The sequence below is a fragment of the Serinus canaria genome, chromosome 2 (assembly GCF_022539315.1).
Source record: "Serinus canaria isolate serCan28SL12 chromosome 2, serCan2020, whole genome shotgun sequence".
NCBI lineage: Eukaryota > Metazoa > Chordata > Aves > Passeriformes > Fringillidae > Serinus > Serinus canaria.
Window position 1 is genome coordinate 26,036,076 of NC_066315.1, and position 9,940 is coordinate 26,046,015.

A 9,940-nucleotide genomic window follows, 5' to 3' on the forward strand; every position below is an offset into this window, starting at 1 on the left:
CCAGTACAGGGAAAAGGTGTAAGGCACTGACCTTATTCACTGCACACATCCACCTGCTTCTTCTGGAAACCCCTGTCCCTACAAAAAATAAATAGGGTCATGGTGAAACAGAACATGAGCTGTACTTGCAAATGACAACTTTCTTCCTCAACATATGACCTTGCCTTTTCACTCTGAAATCTTCCTAGGTATACTCTTCCAGGTCCTACATAGCACCCTTATGCCTTGAAGATATTTTTTTTGGGAGTTTTTACATTCAAAATGGACAATATTTCCATGGTATGAAAAGGAGGGCACGTATTCTCTGTTCTGCTGTGTGATGGGATGGCATTTGAGGCTAGAAGACCTGCTGGGATGGTTTCCTATGGTCAATCAGGGTGGAAGAAAACAGAAATGGAGCCTTAGCTACACTGGCTGCTGGAAATGGCTCCTGGCATGTGATATCACCCAAAACAGGCCAGGAGGGAAAAAGGTCCCAGAGTTCTAGATAGTACAGATAAAAAGCATGCCAGGGAGATTGCTGTAATTAAGCAGTAGCAACAAGCAGCAGTCCTGTGCCCATTTTATTTCCAGTATGGAGCTGACTTTTGGTCCTAAATGAGAATTCAGTTTGCAAGAACAGCTTAGTAAGTACTAGCATTGAAAAAACAGAAATGTAGTTGCTAAAAAAAAGTGCAGTAAATTGTCTCTGCAGTAACTTAACAGGGCCCTAATTTATTTATATAATCTCTTACTTCATGTGTTGTTATTGTCTGTTCCAAGTCCAGGAACCAAAAAGGGTTAAGATACTCGTTCAGCTCTAACAAAGGACACTATTAAAAGCATAGCTGAAAGCAGTGAGATTTTTAAAAAGAAATACTGAAATCTAAGTCTAGTCCCAAAAAGGAAGAGATACTAATAAGAGAGGACTGGAAACAGCCCAGGGAAGAATCCAAGAATTAAAAGGAACATTTAACAGCCATGTAAAGAAGAATCCCTACAGTCACAAAATGCTGCCTCTGAGGCTGCAGATTGAGATCAAGAATGAGCACATAACCTCTCATTATTTCAAGTTTTGAACTCCTATGCTCTTGAAGAACAAGACAAATGTCCCAAACAGAAGTAACAAGCCAGTTGGTCTTTGCCAAAATTGACTACAATAGAAGCACATGACACTAACTTGAATCTACCAATACTCTCTCCAAAAATTGCAAATTTAAAATTAACCCATGTTATCATACAGTTTTAGATACAAAAATAAGCTTTACTTGCCAAAATGAGTTAATATAAGGGATGTTTTTTTGCTTGTTTTTCTTCTCAGTGTGTTAAAACAAACAAACAAAGATAAACGTCTCAATAAACAGTATTATCCCGACAATGATTAACAAAAGAAAAAAAAATACACCACCTCCCTAAGGGAAAGCATTTGTATTGGGAAGTTTCCATGATCTTAGACAATAAAGAGTTATACAACACTTGTGATCTTCACAACAGACTTTACCTTGACAAACAAAAGGGAGGGATACTCTAGATGAGGTGGTGGGTGTCAGAAGCAAGCATACCTGCTTCATTCACACCAGAGAAAGGAGTGTCACATTACAGACAATTGTACACAAATCCACATTTAACACTGCACAGTGATGGATCTCAGGCTTCCAAGAAGTCCACTCATGGCTCCAGTAATTTTGCAAGTGTTTCTTAGTGTTTTGAGAGACTAATGCTACCTCAGCTTAAGCATTAAACCTGAGCTTGCTCTATTCATAACAAGTCTGCTTGGAACACAAGGAACCACAGAGCCGAAAGACTCATTCCCATACAGAACAAGGTGGGCTCACAAGCCCTGCCAAAACCTTCAAAATCCTTAGCACGTGTTTTTGAGGCACCAAGAAGCCTCAGCATCGCTTTCCACAAACCATCCTCTTAGCAGACTGATGCCAGAGAAGACAGGCACAGCCTGGATACTGAAATATGTCAGAACTGTTTCTAGACTCCTCCAGGCTTCAGGTGTAATTCAGCTGAATTCAGGCAGTGCTCTGCCACAGACAGCAAGAAATGCTAAAACCAAGATGGTCCTGCAAACAGCCAACTATGGCAGAGTTTCTCTGGATGGTACACTATTTACCCACAAATTATTTCCACAGGAAGCCACAACAGCTGGAATGCACAGAGAACTCCATGCAATTTCTGCCATACTCATCATCCTACTAAGAAATTTTATTAGCTGTCACACTGAAATGAAACTTGATGTAGGACACTTGCCATTAGCAAGTGGCATTTCTATTCCTATGGAGAATCCTCTGATTTTCTATATTCTCCAAGACCACTTGCACAAACATGTAAATTTTTCTGTGCAAATAGGAAAATGCTTTCATGGTGTTTTGTGTGATCTGAATGCTAGGATTACCCTCCAGCTCTTGCTCTGTACAAACTTGCTTCTCCTTTTATCTTTAGTACATTTGGTTGCAGCATAAGTTGTCAGGTTTCCCAAGAGCTAAACAGTTTTATGAATAATCTTTAGATTCTACTTGTATAAGAAAAAGATGGTATGAGTGCATTCTCTCCAACAGCTACATTGATACTAAGTCTGTATATCAATGCCACTCACATTACTTCTCTTTCTCAGGGAGCCTAAATGTAAGAAGTGTCACATGGCATGGTAAAGTTGAATTCTTAACACTCTCCTAGGTTATGAGGAAATCAGTTTAAAACCCAACCCAACAAACAAAATACTCCTAATTCAAGTATCCCTTCTTGTCCGAGCATTGTTACCCAGCCCTTAGATCACATAGAAAAATATCAGCATGCAGAAGCATGGAACAGGAATCTCTCCAACTCTGAAGACTGTACGTAAAACAAACTGTTGATCTAATAACAGCTTCCCAGAACAAAGAGATGAGCTGAAATCCTTGCAAAAGCATTATAAATGCTGATGTACAGAGCAAATCTAACATGCAAAGATGACCTAACAGTGATGTAGGAAGGCAGTAGATTGAACAACACATTCTTTTGAGATACATCCAGAAACAATAAAAGGGTACTGAATAAACAGCATAGCAAAATTCAGCAACCCTTACATCAAAGGCAATATGTTCATCAAAACACATAGAAGAGTCTGCACTTTCACTGACAGAACTGTCCTCTGAGTTTACTGCTCTTTCAAAGCAGAGAATACGTTCTGTGGCTCCTCAAACCCCAACAGATTCTCCACATCCTAAAATCCTTGCAACTGATAACTTTCAAATATGGCAGAATCATGCATTGCAGTTGACTTACATCAACAGTTTTATTAAAATGAATAATCTTCCAAGAAACTTTTAATACAGTAATAGTACAGCGATGTTAAGTAACATTAAAAAAAAAAAAAAAAGGAATTCTATATAAAAAAGTTAAGACAAATAGTTTCATTTATGTAAAATACTTTGAAGGGAAGAAAATGTGCCTAGGTGAGGGAATCAACGCCATCTGTGCCTCCAACAGCTCTTGGCTGACAACCTATCTCCTGCACTCTGCTCCCTGGAAGGTGTGATCAAATTGAACCAAGTAAATGGTTCTGCAAAACAAGATGCAGTCTCACTATGAGATGAAGACTAGACAGATACAGTTTTATCTTCTCTGGTCTATCTACAGACACAGAGACCAGGAGCTACAAATGGTGTTTGACTTTGCCTTTCCCAAGCAAAAGGGAATATAACAGCCTGCAGACCCAAACTATCCATGTTGTCAGTGCAAGAAAAAAACGAAAGCTGAAGTCTGGGTCTCCCAGCATCAAGATTACACACACAGACTTAGAAACATTCCTACTCTTAAATACAAGAACAGCTACCACTCTAACTCAGCTAAAATGAATCTCGAGTTCAAGCTATATCTATGACAAACTACAAGATTTGATTTTTCCTCTAAAGCTCTTAATTCTCAATATTGATGCTCTAATCCTGCAGAATCATCCATGCTTAGCTTTAAATCCAGGAGTCTTTTTGTTCTGTTAGACTACTCACTAATGCACTTGTTTATTTATTCAAAAAGTTAGCAAATTGGTCTGTAAGTGCTGCATTAGCAGTTCCTTCCACCCATTACAACTTTTTGTCAATCCTTTGTCTCAGACTGATCCACAGCTTTGCTACTTATCCTGGAAAGTTTCTATCTTGGAGATTACCCACAAGTTCTCAGGAGAAGAAAGACAAGATTGCAGTATCAAGAGAATTACTCCTTCAATCTATTTCAGGGATTAACACCTAGAAAGAATTTCATACATCCTTAAAAGAAGCACAAGATAAATGGCATCTGTTACACAGTGAAGGCACCCTGCTATATTCATACACCTGGGAGGTGCTGAGAGGGGAGAAAAATCATCCTGTTTGACTGCAATTATCTAACTTTAGTGCCTAAATTACCATACAAGCCTCTCAAGATTAAGTCCCTGTACAGTTAGTGAATACAACCTCCAAAGAGCAATGCTGAGCACCTCAACCAAAGCCCCACCACTGTGCTCTGAGCACACAGAAATTATGCTTTTTGCATTAGACACCTGAACTACAAAGATAAATCCTGCTGTGAGAGCATTGCTCTATTCCCCTTCTTTTAGAGCTAGCATTTCATGGTGGTCTGTTGAATTACTGTTAAAAAAAAAAAAAAAAAAAAAAAAAAAGTCAGCAGCATACAGAGTAACACCATCCTTGGGACATGGCCACATCCCATTAAGTTCCCTGGAATCAATTTTCTCCTTCACTACACACTTCTGGAACTAACATTTCTGCCACAGTTACTGCCATTTCCTTCTCCTCTCTCCCAAGGCCTATGAGGCATCCCACAAAACTACACATTTATTAAATTTCATTTATTCATTTGTCTTGATCCTTCAAAGAATTTAAAACCCCCCAAAGAAATAACATTTTCTAGCATGCCCCCTACCCCTGCCAAAATTGACGTGCAGAAGATTCCCAAGCACATACTTAAAACAACAGAAGTATCAGAGAAATTGGAGTCTGTTCTCCAACACAACACACCTTTGTTTTTCAAGCTAGTAAACTGTGTGGAGAACGCACCACAGCAAAACCAGCAGGTATCTTAAATGACTAAGACTTGTGTGATTAGAGACATGCACTGTAAGAAACCATGTACAAGGCATGAAGAAACCTGAATGTTTTGGGTCTTCCTTCTGTCATTTTGCAGCACTTCCTAGGCACCTATCTGCACACAGTACATCCAACCAAATGAGCAGCAGTACTATTGACACCTGTCTTTCACTCAATTTTACACTGACTCTATTTAATACTCTGTGTAGGGCATGTTTGGGTCACATCTGTTGCAGAGAGTACTGTCAAGAGTTACTTTCTTCCAAAACAATTGTCATACTTCTAATTCATCCTTCAGAACACACAATTAATGTGGGAAATTATTCTACTTAAGTTCCTGGTGTAGTCTAAAGAAAGGATGATATCGAGGGCCATGTTTTAGCCAACCTGAAAAAGCAGAAATTTGGCACTGTCAACATGTTTTTTTAAACTTATTTCTGCCCCCACAAAGAGCAAGAACCAATTCAACAGGTAGCATTCCTCTCTAAAAAAAAATTTGTGTCTATTTGGTACTATATATCTGTCATATAATTCAAAAAACTATCAGGTCAAATGTACAGGTGTAAGTGATCTCCTTTCTAGAGCATAAATGCAATGAAATGATACTTGGAATTGGGCTGGGGGTTTTCTTGGTTGTTTTTTTAACAGTTGAGAACGAAAAATTCCTAAACCCAGTGGAGTCTCAAAAACACCAATAAGAATGGCACATGAAGTCACAACATGTACATGTAGTCTCAGAACAAAATATTTCAAATAAATGCTGGTAGACTGCAAGATTGATGAGCAAACAACAGCACTTTCTAGGTAAGTTCATTTGCACACAGAACTTTTTCATTCACACAGAGATATTTAATAATATAAAAAATTAATTTTTAATTCCTTTTTCAGATTATACTGATTTTTTATCTGCTTATTGTGCAATAATGTAGGGACGGTACATAGTATCAGTTTCCCCTCTGAAAACATCTTTTACTTCACTAGTAAAGTCTATTTGTGGAGAACAGTGATACAACCAGGTAAGCATTGCAAATACTACATGCATTTTATGGAAGAATAATTTGAGTATAAGTCATTGAATGGTAGGTCTAAGCTCACTGCAAATGAGCAAAATTGGGGATATTTACTATGCAGTATTTAATCTTTTTCTAAATGTAGACTTTCTTTGTTTCTTCAAAATGACTATCAAATTGTTTTGTAATACACGTGTTCTCTTAGTTTAAGAACTACTATTTGTAAACTTAAAAGCTGAATATTAGTAAACAAAATATCATATGGAACATGCATGTACATGCATGTCTCTTATAATCTATGTACATAGATTATAAGAGACAAGATTGTTTTTCTGACGCACTCTACTTGTAGCCAGTGTAGAGTCTTAATATTGGAATATCGGGAAACTTTCCTCTTGCAAAACTATGGGAAAAGTAGTGAATGGCCAAAAAAAAATGAAACTCCTGCACGTACAGTCTATTACATATAAACATATAAGGCTTTAGAACTTCAAACTAATGGCTCTCTTATTTAGATACCCTATTTGCTGGCACAGTCAACCTTCTCACATTTCTGCCTCCTTTCTGCCTTTTCATCCATTCAGAAGCCAGAAGGCAATGCCATTTATACCCAAGGGGAAACAATGCTGGAGGAGGGAACACAAGAAAATAATTTTCTCCAGATTGCTTTAGAGATTATTTCACATCTGTGGATAAGAGATTCGATTAACAAAACAGCCTCAGCATGCACAGCAACAACAATACAGGGCGATCTCCTCGCACGGCCCTTTGAGTAAACACCACCAGTGCAGGCTACCTATTCTCAGCAGACCCACAGTCCACTCAACTTTTGTATTAGTGCTCTCAGAAATATCCTGGCACACCAGCTGACTGCTCCTGGAGCAGTGGTGATCCCTATGAAGCTACTTGCAAGATGGACCCAAGTACTGTTTCAGTGACTTGGTACAGACAGTTCTCAATGTTGACGCAAGCAATTGCATTAACTGGTCAAAATGCCCCTCAGTTCGCCGTGGCTAACAATAGAAAAAGTACTGTGAGACTGCTATTACTAACAACACTTAAAAGGTCATATTTCTTGTTCTTGACTGTTTGGTTCTTTCTCTAACAAACTTCATTCTCTGGGCTTTTGTATTTTTAATGTTTCTGCATCATGTGGTGTAGTTTTCTCTCCAGAGTGATTTTATGGTTAAGAAGCAGCAAAATATCTTAAAGAATAAACTACAGAGCAATACTCTTGGAGGTGATTTTGAAAAGACAAGTATTAAAAAGTCTTTGAGAGCACTTTTTGTCTTCTTGTTTATGTAAGATATTAGCACATTATTTTTCTGCCAACTTGTACCAACAGCTTTCAAAACCACTTGAAGACTGAAAAGAGCTGTTATTATTAATTTCTTCAAGAAAAGATGATGTGAGAAATCATCAGAACAATTTAACAACTACGTAAAATATAGATAACAGAGACAAATTGGCAAGATGGTTGGGCTTGAAACTCTACTAAGCCAGGACAAAATACCCTAACACTGTAGTAGGGTTCAACAGGAATTTTACTTTGCACTATGTGATCTCCTTCACCCTCCACTAATATAAACTTCTAAAAGAAAAATGTTAATGACACCTCCCCCTTCCATAAACTCATAAGTGGTCTTCTTGAATCTGCAAATCTGCAGTTTATATTTGAATCTCAACTCCAACAAACACAATAGAAGAAAGCATCATTATCTAAAATGCATTTAATTTTTTTCTCAACTGAAAAGGAAGCAAATTCCACTGACCAGCATCTAGATTCTTGAGTAAAGTGCTGGAACATTTCTGGAAACAACAATGTTTCATGCATGACATTCTGACAGTGAAGAAACTAAAAAACTCATTTAGACTGAGGTTTGGCACTATTTAACCACCACATTACCTTCCAATAGAGTGTGTAATGTGCAAAATGTGACTGGTTATACCAGTTATGGCAGTTCACTGCTCAAAAGATCTCTGTGGCTTGACACTAAATTCCTCCTTCAGTGGTATTAACATTATCTTAAACTATTAAATTACTAAGTTTAAACCAATAGGCTGTTCCATCAGCAGTTAAAAAAAAACCTGCTGAAGTCTAAATGAAGTGTTGCTGGTCATCATGCTAAGTACCAGTAAGAACTGCAGCTTCTAGATCTGTGCCAGATAGCACTGTCAAGGGGTTCTTCCACTCCCTATTTGAGAACGCTGGATAGATAAAGTGGAAAGAGTTCATTATCAAAAATTCAGATAAAAGAACACAACCAAATGCCACCTGCACTGCAGATGCCAAAATCTAGCCCACTGTTTTCTCTGTTCAACAGTTTGGAAAAGTGATCAAACAGTTCTGTCCTTACAAGAGCAGAACACACGAACAGTTTATTTCCAAGAAGTCTGAAACAAGGGCCACAGCTGCTTTCTGAGGCCCAAATTAAATAAAATCTATCCAGAAACTGAAAGAAGGAGGATAACATAATTAAACATGGGGAGAACAAAGGCAAACAAACAGGTGTTTAATGGAAATAAAAGGTCATCTTGGTTTAAAGCAAGGCTTGTAGGCAGGGAGAAAATATCACAAATAACCAAGAGAAGAACAACTCCAATGCCGAGCTTCCAAAATACTACCACAATGTAACTTGGTGGTAGGGGGTTAAAGGATGCAACCGTGAGATTACCAGAGTCAATTTCACATCTACACCTCTGAACTAAGGCAAGCCTGAACTACTGCTTTAAGAGGGGTCACACAGATCCTTGAGGCTATCACCTTTACGCAAAACAGTGTGAAACAGAAGACTTATTTACACATGGCACTGAACAAATACATCATGATATTGACAAATAACACACTGCCCTTCACCCCTTTCTGCTACTAAAAACTGACCTGATGTTTCAAGTAATACCCGATTTTTATCTTTTCTTCTAAAAGACTATAGCAGCTTTCATGGGTCAGGTGGATGGATGTAAAATAAATCTGATTACCAAGATGAACCTTTCACAAATTATAAGCTTTAAACCGTAAACGTGGGGTTCTTGAATTGCCATTTCACCTGCTGTTACTGTCTCGGTGCTCGTTCGAGAGCTGACATTACCTGAGCAGAGGATGCCCTGCCACCCCTCTCCAGCCGGCTGATCCCGGGAGGGTTCGGAGCGCAGCCGGGCAACCTGCGCCTCAGCCCGGCAGCCAAGCCGGAAACCGCCGCCGAGAGCCGGCCGTTTCCCTGCCCGCTTCCAGCGGGCAGAGAGCCAGGGAGGATGTACGGGAGGCACAAACGGATAAATGCAATAATCATGGCGAGACAACCGCACGGCAGGAGGGGGAACACAAGGCAAAAGGAGGGACAGATGCCATCTTGAGCCTCGGAAATTTCGCTCTGAACGGGTCCGCCCGTGGATACAGCGCTGACGGGCACCAGCTCCGCAGGCCCGGCGGCCGCGCCGCCTCCCTCGCCCCGAGTGGGCTGCTCGCGGGGGAGGCGGCGCCCACCCCGTGCTGGTACCCGCGGCACCGGCTCTCCCCGCCCGGCCCCAGCACGGAGACCAGCGAGCCCCCCCTTCCCGCACTCACCTTGCGGAGGGAAGGGCCGAGCCGCAGGCGCCGCCGCCCCTCCAGGTGTTCCAGCGCCGCCGGCGTCAGCGCGGCCAGCGGAGCCGCCTGTGCCGCGCGGGCGCCCCCGCAGCGGGGCGGAGTCGCCGCCCGGCCCGGCCCAGCCCGGCCCCCGAGCCGGGAGGGCGCGGCCGCCAGGTCCGCGGAGCTCAGGCTGGCCCCTGCCCGGTCGTGGCCGGGGTAGGGACGCATTTCCTCCTGCTTTTCCTGCAGCGCTGCGAGGGAAGCGGGGGGAGAGTCACCCGGGTTGGGGCCCCCATCTCTGCCTCGGCAAA

The 9,940-nt window shown here is 40.9% G+C and overlaps 1 protein-coding gene across 4 annotated transcripts in view; it reads right to left on the reverse strand.

The window, feature by feature from the left end:
- The window catches only part of ICA1 (islet cell autoantigen 1), a 65,532-nt gene extending 55,806 nt beyond the window's left edge, over positions 1-9,726 (reverse strand). For 3 of the 4 annotated variants that reach the window (XM_030229314.2, XM_050971362.1, XM_050971360.1), the window contains exons 1-2: positions 9,627-9,726; positions 32-78 (exon numbers count right to left, since the gene is read on the reverse strand). The gene's annotated coding sequence lies outside the window, so the exon portion shown is untranslated. The remainder of the gene's footprint in view (positions 1-31; positions 79-9,626) is intronic. The other variant, XM_050971361.1, reaches the window with a different exon arrangement.
- Between the last annotated feature and the right edge of the window lie 214 nt (positions 9,727-9,940).